Source organism: Calliopsis andreniformis, unplaced genomic scaffold (genome assembly GCF_051401765.1).
Source record: "Calliopsis andreniformis isolate RMS-2024a unplaced genomic scaffold, iyCalAndr_principal scaffold0007, whole genome shotgun sequence".
Classification (NCBI taxonomy): Eukaryota; Metazoa; Arthropoda; class Insecta; order Hymenoptera; family Andrenidae; genus Calliopsis; species Calliopsis andreniformis.
Genome location: NW_027480425.1, coordinates 10115001 through 10125540, shown reverse-complemented (window position 1 = coordinate 10125540; position 10540 = coordinate 10115001).

Here is a 10540-nt window from a genome sequence, read left to right as displayed (position 1 = left end):
ATGGAAAAGCTGTTGCATTTATATTGTATTTTCTGCCTCTGGCGATGACTTCTAAGGCCGTAGCTATTAGATGTGGTGGAGCAACGCCCTAGAGAGACGCCTAGGTTGTTCGGAAAGTAGAAATGACCATCACTTTCATACTGGTTGCAATTATTCGTTTTATACGATGGAAAAACTGTTGCATTTATATTGTATTTTATACTTCTGGCGTTGACTTCTAAGGCCCTAGCTGTTCGATCTAGTGGAGCAACGCCCTGGAGTGAAGCCTAGGTTGCCCGGAAGGGAGAAATGACCATCACGTTCAAAGTGGTTGCAATTAATCCTTTTATACGATGGAAAAGCTGTTGTATCTATATTGTATTTTATGCTTCTGGCGTTTACTTCTAAGGACCTAACTATTCGATCTGGTGGAGCAACGCCCTAGAGTGAAGCATAGGTTGCCCGGAAGGTAGAATTGGCCATCACTTTCAAACTGGTTGCAATTATTCGTTTTATACGATGGAAAAACTTTTGTATTTATATTGTATTTTATGCTTCTGGCGTTGACTTCTAAGACACAAACTATTCGATCTGGTGGAGCAACGCCCTAGAGTGAAGCCTAGGTTGCCCGGAACGTAGAATTGGTCATCACTTTCAAACTGGTTGCAATTATTCCTGTTATGTGATGGAAACACTGTTGTATTTTTATTGCATTTTATGGTTCGGGCGTTCACTTCTAAGGTCCTAACTATTCAATCTGTTGGAGCAACGCCCTAGGGTGAAGCCTAGCTTGCTCGGAAAGTAGAAATGACCATAAGTTTCATACTCGTTTCAATTATTCGTTTTATACGATGGATACACCGTTGTATTTTTATTGCATTTTATGCTTCGGGCGTTGACTTCTAAGGCCCCAGCTATTCAATCTGTTGGAGCAACGCCCTAGGGTGAAGCCTAGGTTGCTCGAAAAGTAGAAATGACCATCAGTTTCATACTGGTTGCAATTATTCGTTTTATACGATGGAAAAACTGTTGTATTTATATTGTATTTTATGCTTCTGGCGTTGACTTCTAAGGCCCTAGCTATTGGATCTAGTGGAGCAACGCCCTAGAGTGAAGCCTAGGTTGCCCGGAAAGGAGAAATGACCATCACTTTCAAACTGGTTGCAATTAATAATGTTATACATTGGAAAAACTGTTGTATTTTTATTGCATTTTATGCTTCTGGCGTTAACTTCTTAGGCCCTAACTATTCGATCTGGTGGAACAACGGCCTATGGTGAAGCCTAGCTTGCCCGGAACGTAGAAATGACCATTACCTTCACTCTGTTTGCAATTATTCCTTTTATACGATGGAAATGCTGTTGTATTTATATCGTATTTTATGCTTCTAGCGTTTGCTTCTAAGGTCGTAACTATTCGATCTGGTGGAGCAACGCCCTAGAGTGAATCCTAGGTTGCTCGGAATGTAGAAATGACCATAACTTTCACACTGGTTGCAATTATTCGTTTTATACGATGCAAACGCTGTTGTATCTATATCGTATTTTATGCTTCTGGCGTTTACTTCTAAGGACCTAACTATTCGATCTGGTAGAGCAACGCCCTAGAGTGGATCCTAGGTTGCTCGGAATGTAGAAATGACCATAAGTTTCACACTGGTTGCAATTATTCGTTTTATACGATGGAAACGCTGTTGTATTTATATTGTACTTTATGCCTCTGGCGTTGACTTCTAAGGCCGTAGCTAATAGATGTGGTGGAGCAACGCCCTAGAGAGACGCCTAGGGTGCTCGGAACGTAGAAATGACCATTACTTTCACACTGGTTGCAATTATTCGTTTTATACGATGGAAAAGCTGTTGTATTTATATCGTACCTTATGCTTCTGGCGTTGACTTCTTAGGCCGTAACTATTCGGTCTGGTGGAGCAACGCCCTGAAGTGAAACGTAGGTTGCCCGGAACGTAGAATTGACCATCACTTTCAAACTGGTTGCATTTATTCGTGTTATATGATGGAAACACTGTTGCATTTTTTTTGCATTTTATGGTTCGGGCGTTGACTTCTAAGGCCCTAACTATTCAATCCGTTGGAGCAACGCCCTAGGGTGAAGCCTTGGTTGCTCGGAAAGTAGAAATGACCATAAGTTTCATACAGGTTGCAATTGTTTGTTTCATACGATGGAAAAACTGTTGTATTTATATTGTATTTTATGCTTCTGGCGTTGACTTCTAAGGCACTGACTATTCGATCTGGTGGAGCAACGCCCTAGAGTGAAGCCTAGGTTGCCCGGAACGTAGAATTGGCCATTACTTTCACGCTGGTTGCAATTATTCGTTTTATACGATGGAAAAGCTGTTGTATTTATATTGTATTTTATGCCTCTGGCGTTGACTTCTAAGGCCCTAACTATTCAATCTGTTGGAGCAACGCCCTAGGGTGAAGCCTAGGTTGCTCGGAAAGTAGAAATGACCATCAGTTTCATACTGGTTGCAATTATTCGTTTTATACGATGGAAAAACTGTTGTATTTATATTGTATTTTATGCTTCTGGCGTTGACTTCTAAGGCCCTAGCTATTCGATCTAGTGGAGCAACGCCCTAGAGTGAAGCCTAGGTTGCCCGGAAAGGAGAAATGACCATCACTTTCAAACTGGTTGCAATTAATCCTGTTATACGATGGAAACACTGTTGTATTTTTATTGCATTTTATGCTTCTGGCGTTCACTTCTTAGGCCCTAACTATTCGATCTGGTGGAACAACGGCCTATGGTGAAGCCTAGCTTGCCCGGAACGTAAAAATGACCATTACTTTCACACTATTTGCAATTATTCCTTTTATACGATGGACAAGCTGTTGTATTTATATCGTATTTTACGCATCTGGCGTTTACTTCTAAGGACCTAACTATTCGATCTGGTGGAGCAACGCCCTAGAGTGAATCCTAGGTTGCACAGAATGTAGAAATGACCATAACTTTCACACTGGTTGCAATTATTCGTTTTATACGATGGAAACGCTGTTGTATTTATATCGTATTTTATGCTTCGGGCGTTGATTTCTAAGGCCCTAACTGTTTGATCTGGTGGAGCAACGCCCTAGAGTGAAGCCTAGGTTGCCCGGAACGTAGAAATGAACATAACTTTCACTCTGGTTGCTATTATTCGTTTTATACGATGGAAAAACCGTTATATTTATATTGTATTTTATGCTTCTGACGTTCACTTCTTAGGCCCTAACTATTCGATCTGGTGGAACAACGCCGTAGAGTGAAGCCTAGGTTGCCCGGAACATAGAAATGACCATTACTTTCACACTGCTGGCAATTATTCCTTTTATACGATGGAAAAGCTGTTGTATTTATATCGTATTTTATGCTTCTGGCGTTCACTTCTAAGGCCGTAGCTATTAGATGTGGTGGAGCAACGCCCTAGAGTGACGCCAAGGGTGCTCGGAACGTAGAAATGACCATTACTTTCACACTGGTTGCAATTATTCGTTTTATACGATGGAAAAGCTGTTGTATTTATATCGTATTTTATGCTTCTGGCGTTGACTTCTTAGGCCGTAACTATTCGGTCTGGTGGAGCAACGCCCTGGAGTGAAACCTAGGTTGCCCGGAACGTAGAATTGACCATCACTTTCAAACTGGTTGCAATTATTCCTGTTATATGATGGAAACACTGTTGTATTTTTTTTGCATTTTATAGTTCGGGCGTTGACTTCTAAGGACCTAACTATTCAATCCGTTGGAGCAACGCCCTAGGGTGAAGACTAGGTTGCTCGGAAAGTAGAAATGACCATAAGTTTCATACAGGTTGCAATTATTTGTTTCATACGATGGAAAAGCTGTTGTATTTATATTGTATTTTATGCCTCTGGCGTTGTCTTCTAAGGCCCTAACTATTCAATCTGTTGGAGCAACGCCCTAGGGTGAAGCCTAGGTTGCTCGGAAAGTAGAAATGACCATAAGTTTCATACTGGTTGCAATTATTCGTTTTATACGATGGAAAAGCTGTTGTATTTATATTGTATTTTATGCTTCTGGCGTTGACTTCTAAGGCACTAACTATTCGATCTGGTGGAGCAATGCCCTAGAGTGAAGCCTAGGTTGCCCGGAAGCTAGAATTGGCCATCACTTTCAAACTGGTTGCAATTATTCGTTTTATACGATGGAATAACTGTTGTATTTATATTGTATTTTATGCTTCTGGCGTTGACTTCTAAGGCACTAACTATTCGATCTGGTGGAGCAACGCCCTAGAGTGAAGCCTAGGTTACCTGGAACGTAGAAATGACCATCACTTTCACACGGGTTGCAATTATTCCGGTTATAGGATGGAAAGACTGTTGTATTTTTATTGTATTTTATACTTCAGGCGTTGACTTCTGAGGCCGTAGCTATTCGATATGGTGGAAGAACGCCATAGAGTGAAGCCTAGGTTGCCCGGAACGTAGAAATGACCACAACTTTTACACTGGTAGCAATTATTCGTTTTATACAATGGAAAAACTGTTCTATTTATTTTGTATTTTATGCTTCGGGCGTTAACTTCTAAGGCCCTAACTGTTTGATCTGGTGGAGCAACGCCCTAGGGTCAAGCCTAGGTTTCCCGGAACGTAGAATTGGCCATCACTTTCAAACTGGTTGCAATTATTCCTGTTATATGATGGAAACACTGTTGTATTTTTATTGCATTTTATGCTTCTGGCGTTCACTTCTTAGGCCCTAACTATTCGATCTGGTGGAACAACGGCCTATGGTGAAGCCTAGCTTGCCCGGAACGTAAAAATGACCATTACTTTCACACTATTTGCAATTATTCCTTTTATACGATGGACAAGCTGTTGTATTTATATCGTATTTTACGCATCTGGCGTTTACTTCTAAGGACCTAACTATTCGATCTGGTGGAGCAACGCCCTAGAGTGAATCCTAGGTTGCACAGAATGTAGAAATGACCATAACTTTCACACTGGTTGCAATTATTCGTTTTATACGATGGAAACGCTGTTGTATTTATATCGTATTTTATGCTACGGGCGTTGACTTCTAAGGCCCTGACTGTTTGATCTGGTGGAGCAACGCCCTAGAGTGAAGCCTAGGTTGCCCGGAACGTAGAAATGAACATAACTTTCACTCTGGTTGCTATTATTCGTTTTATACGATGGAAAAACCGTTATATTTATATTGTATTTTATGCTTCTGACGTTCACTTCTTAGGCCCTAGCTGTTCGATCTAGTGGAGCAACGCCCTAGAGTGAAGCCTAGGTTGCCCGGAAGGGAGAAATGACCATCACGTTCAAAGTGGTTGCAATTAATCCTTTTATACGATGGAAAAGCTGTTGTATCTATATTGTATTTTATGCTTCTGGCGTTTACTTCTAAGGACCTAACTATTCGATCTGGTGGAGCAACGCCCTAGAGTGAAGCCTAGGTTGCCCGGAAGGTAGAATTGGCCATCACTTTCAAACTGGTTGCAATTATTCGTTTTATACGATGGAAAAACTGTTGTATTTATATTGTATTTTATGCTTCTGGCGTTGACTTCTAAGGCACTAACTATTCGATCTGGTGGAGCAACGCCCTAGAGTGAAGCCTAGGTTGCCCGGAACGTAGAATTGGTCATCACTTTCAAACTGGTTGCAATTATTCCTGTTATGTGATGGAAACACGGTTGTATTTTTATTGCATTTTATGGTTCGAGCGTTCACTTCTAAGGTCCTAACTATTCAATCTGTTGGAGCAACGCCCTAGGGTGAAGCCTATCTTGCTCGGAAAGTAGAAATGACCATAAGTTTCATACTCGTTTCAATTATTCGTTTTATACGATGGATACACCGTTGTATTTTTATTGCATTTTATGCTTCGGGCGTTGACTTCTAAGGCCCCAACTAGACAATCTGTCGGAGGAACGCCCTAGGGTGAAGCCTAGGTTGCTCGAAAAGTAGAAATGACCATCAGTTTCATACTGGTGCAATTATTCGTTTTATACGATGGAATAACTGTTGTATTTATATTGTATTTTATGCTTCTGGCGTTGACTTCTAAGGCCCTAGCTATTCGATCTAGTGGAGCAACGCCCTAGAGTGAAGCCTAGGTTGCCCGGAAAGGAGAAATGACCATCACTTTCAAACTGGTTGCAATTAATAATGTTATACATTGGAAAAACTGTTGTATTTTTATTGCATTTTATGCTTCTGGCGTTAACTTCTTAGGCCCTAACTATTCGATCTGGTGGAACAACGGCCTAGGGTGAAGCCTAGCTTGCCCGGAACGTAGAAATGACCATTACCTTCACACTGTTTGCAATTATTCGTTTTATACGATGGAAATGCTGTTGTATTTATATCGTATTTTATGCTTCTGGCGTTTGCTTCTAAGGACCTAACTATTCGATCTGGTGGAGCAACGCCCTAGAGTGAATCCTAGGTTGCTCGGAATGTAGAAATGACCATAACTTTCACACTGGTTGCAATTATTTGTTCCATACGATGGAAAAACTGTTGTATTTATATTGTATTTTATGCTTCTGGCGTTGACTTCTAAGGCACTAACTATTCGATCTGGTGGAGCAACGCCCTAGAGTGAAGCCTAGGTTGCCCGGAAGGTAGAATTGGCCATCACTTTCAAACTGGTTGCAATTATTCGTTTTATACGATGGAAAAACTGTTGTATTTATATTGTATTTTATGCTTCTGGCGTTGACTTCTTAGGCCCTAACTATTCGATCTGGTGGAACAACGGCCTATGGTGAAGCCTAGCTTGCCCGGAACGTAAAAATGACCATTACTTTCACACTATTTGCAATTATTCCTTTTATACGATGGACAAGCTGTTGTATTTATATCGTCTTTTACGCATCTGGCGTTTACTTCTAAGGACCTAACTATTCGATCTGGTGGAGCAACGCCCTAGAGTGAATCCTAGGTTGCACAGAATGTAGAAATGACCATCACTTTCAAACTGGTTGCAATTATTCGTTTTATACGATGGAATAACTGTTGTATTTATATTGTATTTTATGCTTCTGGCGTTGACTTCTAAGGCACTAACTATTCGATCTGGTGGAGCAACGCCCTAGAGTGAAGGCTAGGTTGCCCGGAAGGTAGAATTGGCCATCACTTTCAAACTGGTTGCAATTATTCGTTTTATACGATGGAATAACTGTTGTATTTATATTGTATTTTATGCTTCTGGCGTTGACTTCTAAGGCACTAACTATTCGATCTGGTGGAGCAACGCCCTAGAGTGAAGCCTAGGTTGCCTGGAACGTAGAAATGACCATCACTTTCACACGGGTTGCAATTATTCCGGTTATAGGATGGAAAGACTGTTGTATTTTTATTGTATTTTATACTTCAGGCGTTGACTTCTGAGGCGGTAGCTATTCGATATGGTGGAAGAACGCCATAGAGTGAAGCCTAGGTTGCCCGGAACGTAGAAATGACCACAACTTTTACACTGGTAGCAATTATTCGTTTTATACAATGGAAAAACTGTTCTATTTATTTTGTATTTTAAGCTTCGGGCGTTAACTTCTAAGGCCATAACTGTTTGATCTGGTGGAGCAACGCCCTATGGTCAAGCCTAGGTTTCCCGGACCGTAGAATTGGCCATCACTTTCAAACTGGTTGCAATTATTCCTGTTATATGATGGAAACACTGTTGTATTTTTTTTGCATTTTATGGTTCGGGCGTTGACTTCTAAGGCCCTAACTATTCGATCTGTTGGAGCAACGCCCTTGGGTGAAGCCTAGGTTCCTCGGAAAGTAGAAATGTCCATAAGTTTCGTACTGGTTGCAATTATTCGTTCTATACGATGGAAAAGCTGTTGTATCTATATTGTATTTTATCCTTCTGGCGTTTACTTCTAAGGACCTAACTATTCGATCTGGTGGAGCAACGCCCTAGAGTGAAGCCTAGGTTGCCCGGAACGTAGAATTGGTCATCACTTTCAAACTGGTTGCAATTATTCCTGTTATGTGATGGAAACACTGTTGTATTTTTATTGCATTTTATGGTTCGGGCGTTCACTTCTAAGGTCCTAACTATTCAATCTGTTGGAGCAACGCCCTAGGGTGAAGCCTAGCTTGCTCGGAAAGTAGAAATGACCATAAGTTTCATACTCGTTTCAATTATTCGTTTTATACGATGGATACACCGTTGTATTTTTATTGCATTTTATGCTTCGGGCGTTGACTTCTAAGGCCCCAACTATTCAATCTGTTGGAGTAACGCCCTAGGGTGAAGCCTAGGTTGCTCGAAAAGTGGAAATGACCATCAGTTTCATACTGGTTGCAATTATTCGTTTTATACGATGGAAAAACTGTTGTATTTATATTGTATTTTATGCTTCTGGCGTTGACTTCTAAGGCCCTAGCTATTCGATCTAGTGGAGCAACGCCCTAGAGTGAAGCCTAGGTTGCCCGGAAAGGAGAAATGACCATCACTTTCAAACTGGTTGCAATTAATAATGTTATACATTGGAGAAACTGTTGTATTTTTATTGCATTTTATGCTTCTGGCGTTAACTTCTTAGGCCCTAACTATTCGATCTGGTGGAGCAACGGCCTAGGGTGAAGCCTAGCTTGCCCGGAACGTAGAAATGACCATTACCTTCACACTGTTTGCAATTATTCCTTTTATACGATGGAAATGCTGTTGTATTTATATCGTATTTTATGCTTCTGGCGTTTGCTTCTAAGGTCCTAACTATTCGATCTGGTGGAGCGACGCCCTAGAGTGAATCCTAGGTTGCTCGGAATGTAGAAATGACCATAACTTTCACACTGGTTGCAATTATTCGTTTTATACGATGCAAACGCTGTTGTATCTATATCGTATTCTATGCTTCTGGCGTTTACTTCTAAGGACCTAACTATTCGATCTGGTAGAGCAACGCGCTAGAGTGGATCCTAGGTTGCTCGGAATGTAGAAATGACCATAAGTTTCACACTGGTTGCAATTATTCGTTTTATACGATGGAAACGCTGTTGTATTTATATTGTACTTTATGCCTCTGGCGTTGACTTCTAAGGCCGTAGCTAATAGATGTGGTGGAGCAACGCCCTAGAGAGACGCCTAGGGTGCTCCGAACGTAGAAATGACCATTACTTTCACACTGGTAGCAATTATTCGTTTTATACGATGGAAAAGCTGTTGTATTTATAACGTACTTTATGCTTCTGGCGTTGACTTCTTAGGCCGTAACTATTCGGTCTGGTGGAGCAGCGCTCTGGAGTGAAACCTAGGGTGCTCGGAACGTAGAAATGACCATTACTTTCACACTGGTTGCAATTATTCGTTTTATACGATGGAAAAGCTGTTGTATTTATATCGTATTTTATGCTTCTGGCATTGACTTCTTAGGCCGTAACTATTCGGTCTGGTGGAGCAACGCCCTGAAGTGAGACCTAGGTTGCCCGGAACGTAGAATTGACCATCACTTTCAAACTGGTTGCATTTATTCGTGTGATATGATGGAAACACTGTTGCATTTTTTTGCATTTTATGGTTCGGGCGTTGACTTCTAAGGCCCTAACTATTCAATCCGTTGGAGCAACGCCCTAGGGTGAAGCCTTGGTTGCTCGGAAAGTAGAAATGACCATAAGTTTCATACAGGTTGCAATTGTTTGTTTCATACGATGGAAAAACTGTTGTATTTATATTGTATTTTATGCTTCTGGCGTTGACTTCTAAGGCACTGACTATTCGATCTGGTGGAGCAACGCCCTAGAGTGAAGCCTAGGTTGCCCGGAACGTAGAATTGGCCATCACTTACACACTGGTTGCAATTATTCGTTTTATACGATGGAAAAGCTGTTGTATTTATATTGTATTTTATGCCTCTGGCGTTGACTTCTAAGGCCCTAACTATTCAATCTGTTGGAGCAACGCCCTAGGGTGAAGCCTAGGTTGCTCGGAAAGTAGAAATGACCATCAGTTTCATACTGGTTGCAATTATTCGTTTTATACGATGGAAACGCTGTTGTATTTATATCGTATTTTATGCTTCGGGCGTTGACTTCTAAGGCCCTAACTGTTTGATCTGGTGGAGCAACGCCCTAGAGTGAAGCCTTGGTTGCCCGGAACGTAGAATTGGTCATCACTTTCAAACTGGTTGCAATTATTCCTGTTATGTGATGGAAACACTGTTGTATTTTTATTGCATTTTATGGTTCGGGCGTTCACTTCTAAGGTCCTAACTATTCAATCTGTTGGAGCAACGCCCTAGGGTGAAGCCTAGCTTGCTCGGAAAGTAGAAATGACCATAAGTTTCATACTCGTTTCAATTATTCGTTTTATACGATGGATACACCGTTGTATTTTTATTGCATTTTATGCTTCGGGCGTTGACTTCTAAGGCCCCAACTATTCTATCTGTTGGAGTAACGCCCTAGGGTGAAGCCTAGGTTGCTCGAAAAGTGGAAATGACCATCAGTTTCATACTGGTTGCAATTATTCGTTTTATACGATGGAAAAACTGTTGTATTTATATTGTATTTTATGCTTCTGGCGTTGACTTCTAAGGCCCTAGCTATTCGATCTAGTGGAGCAA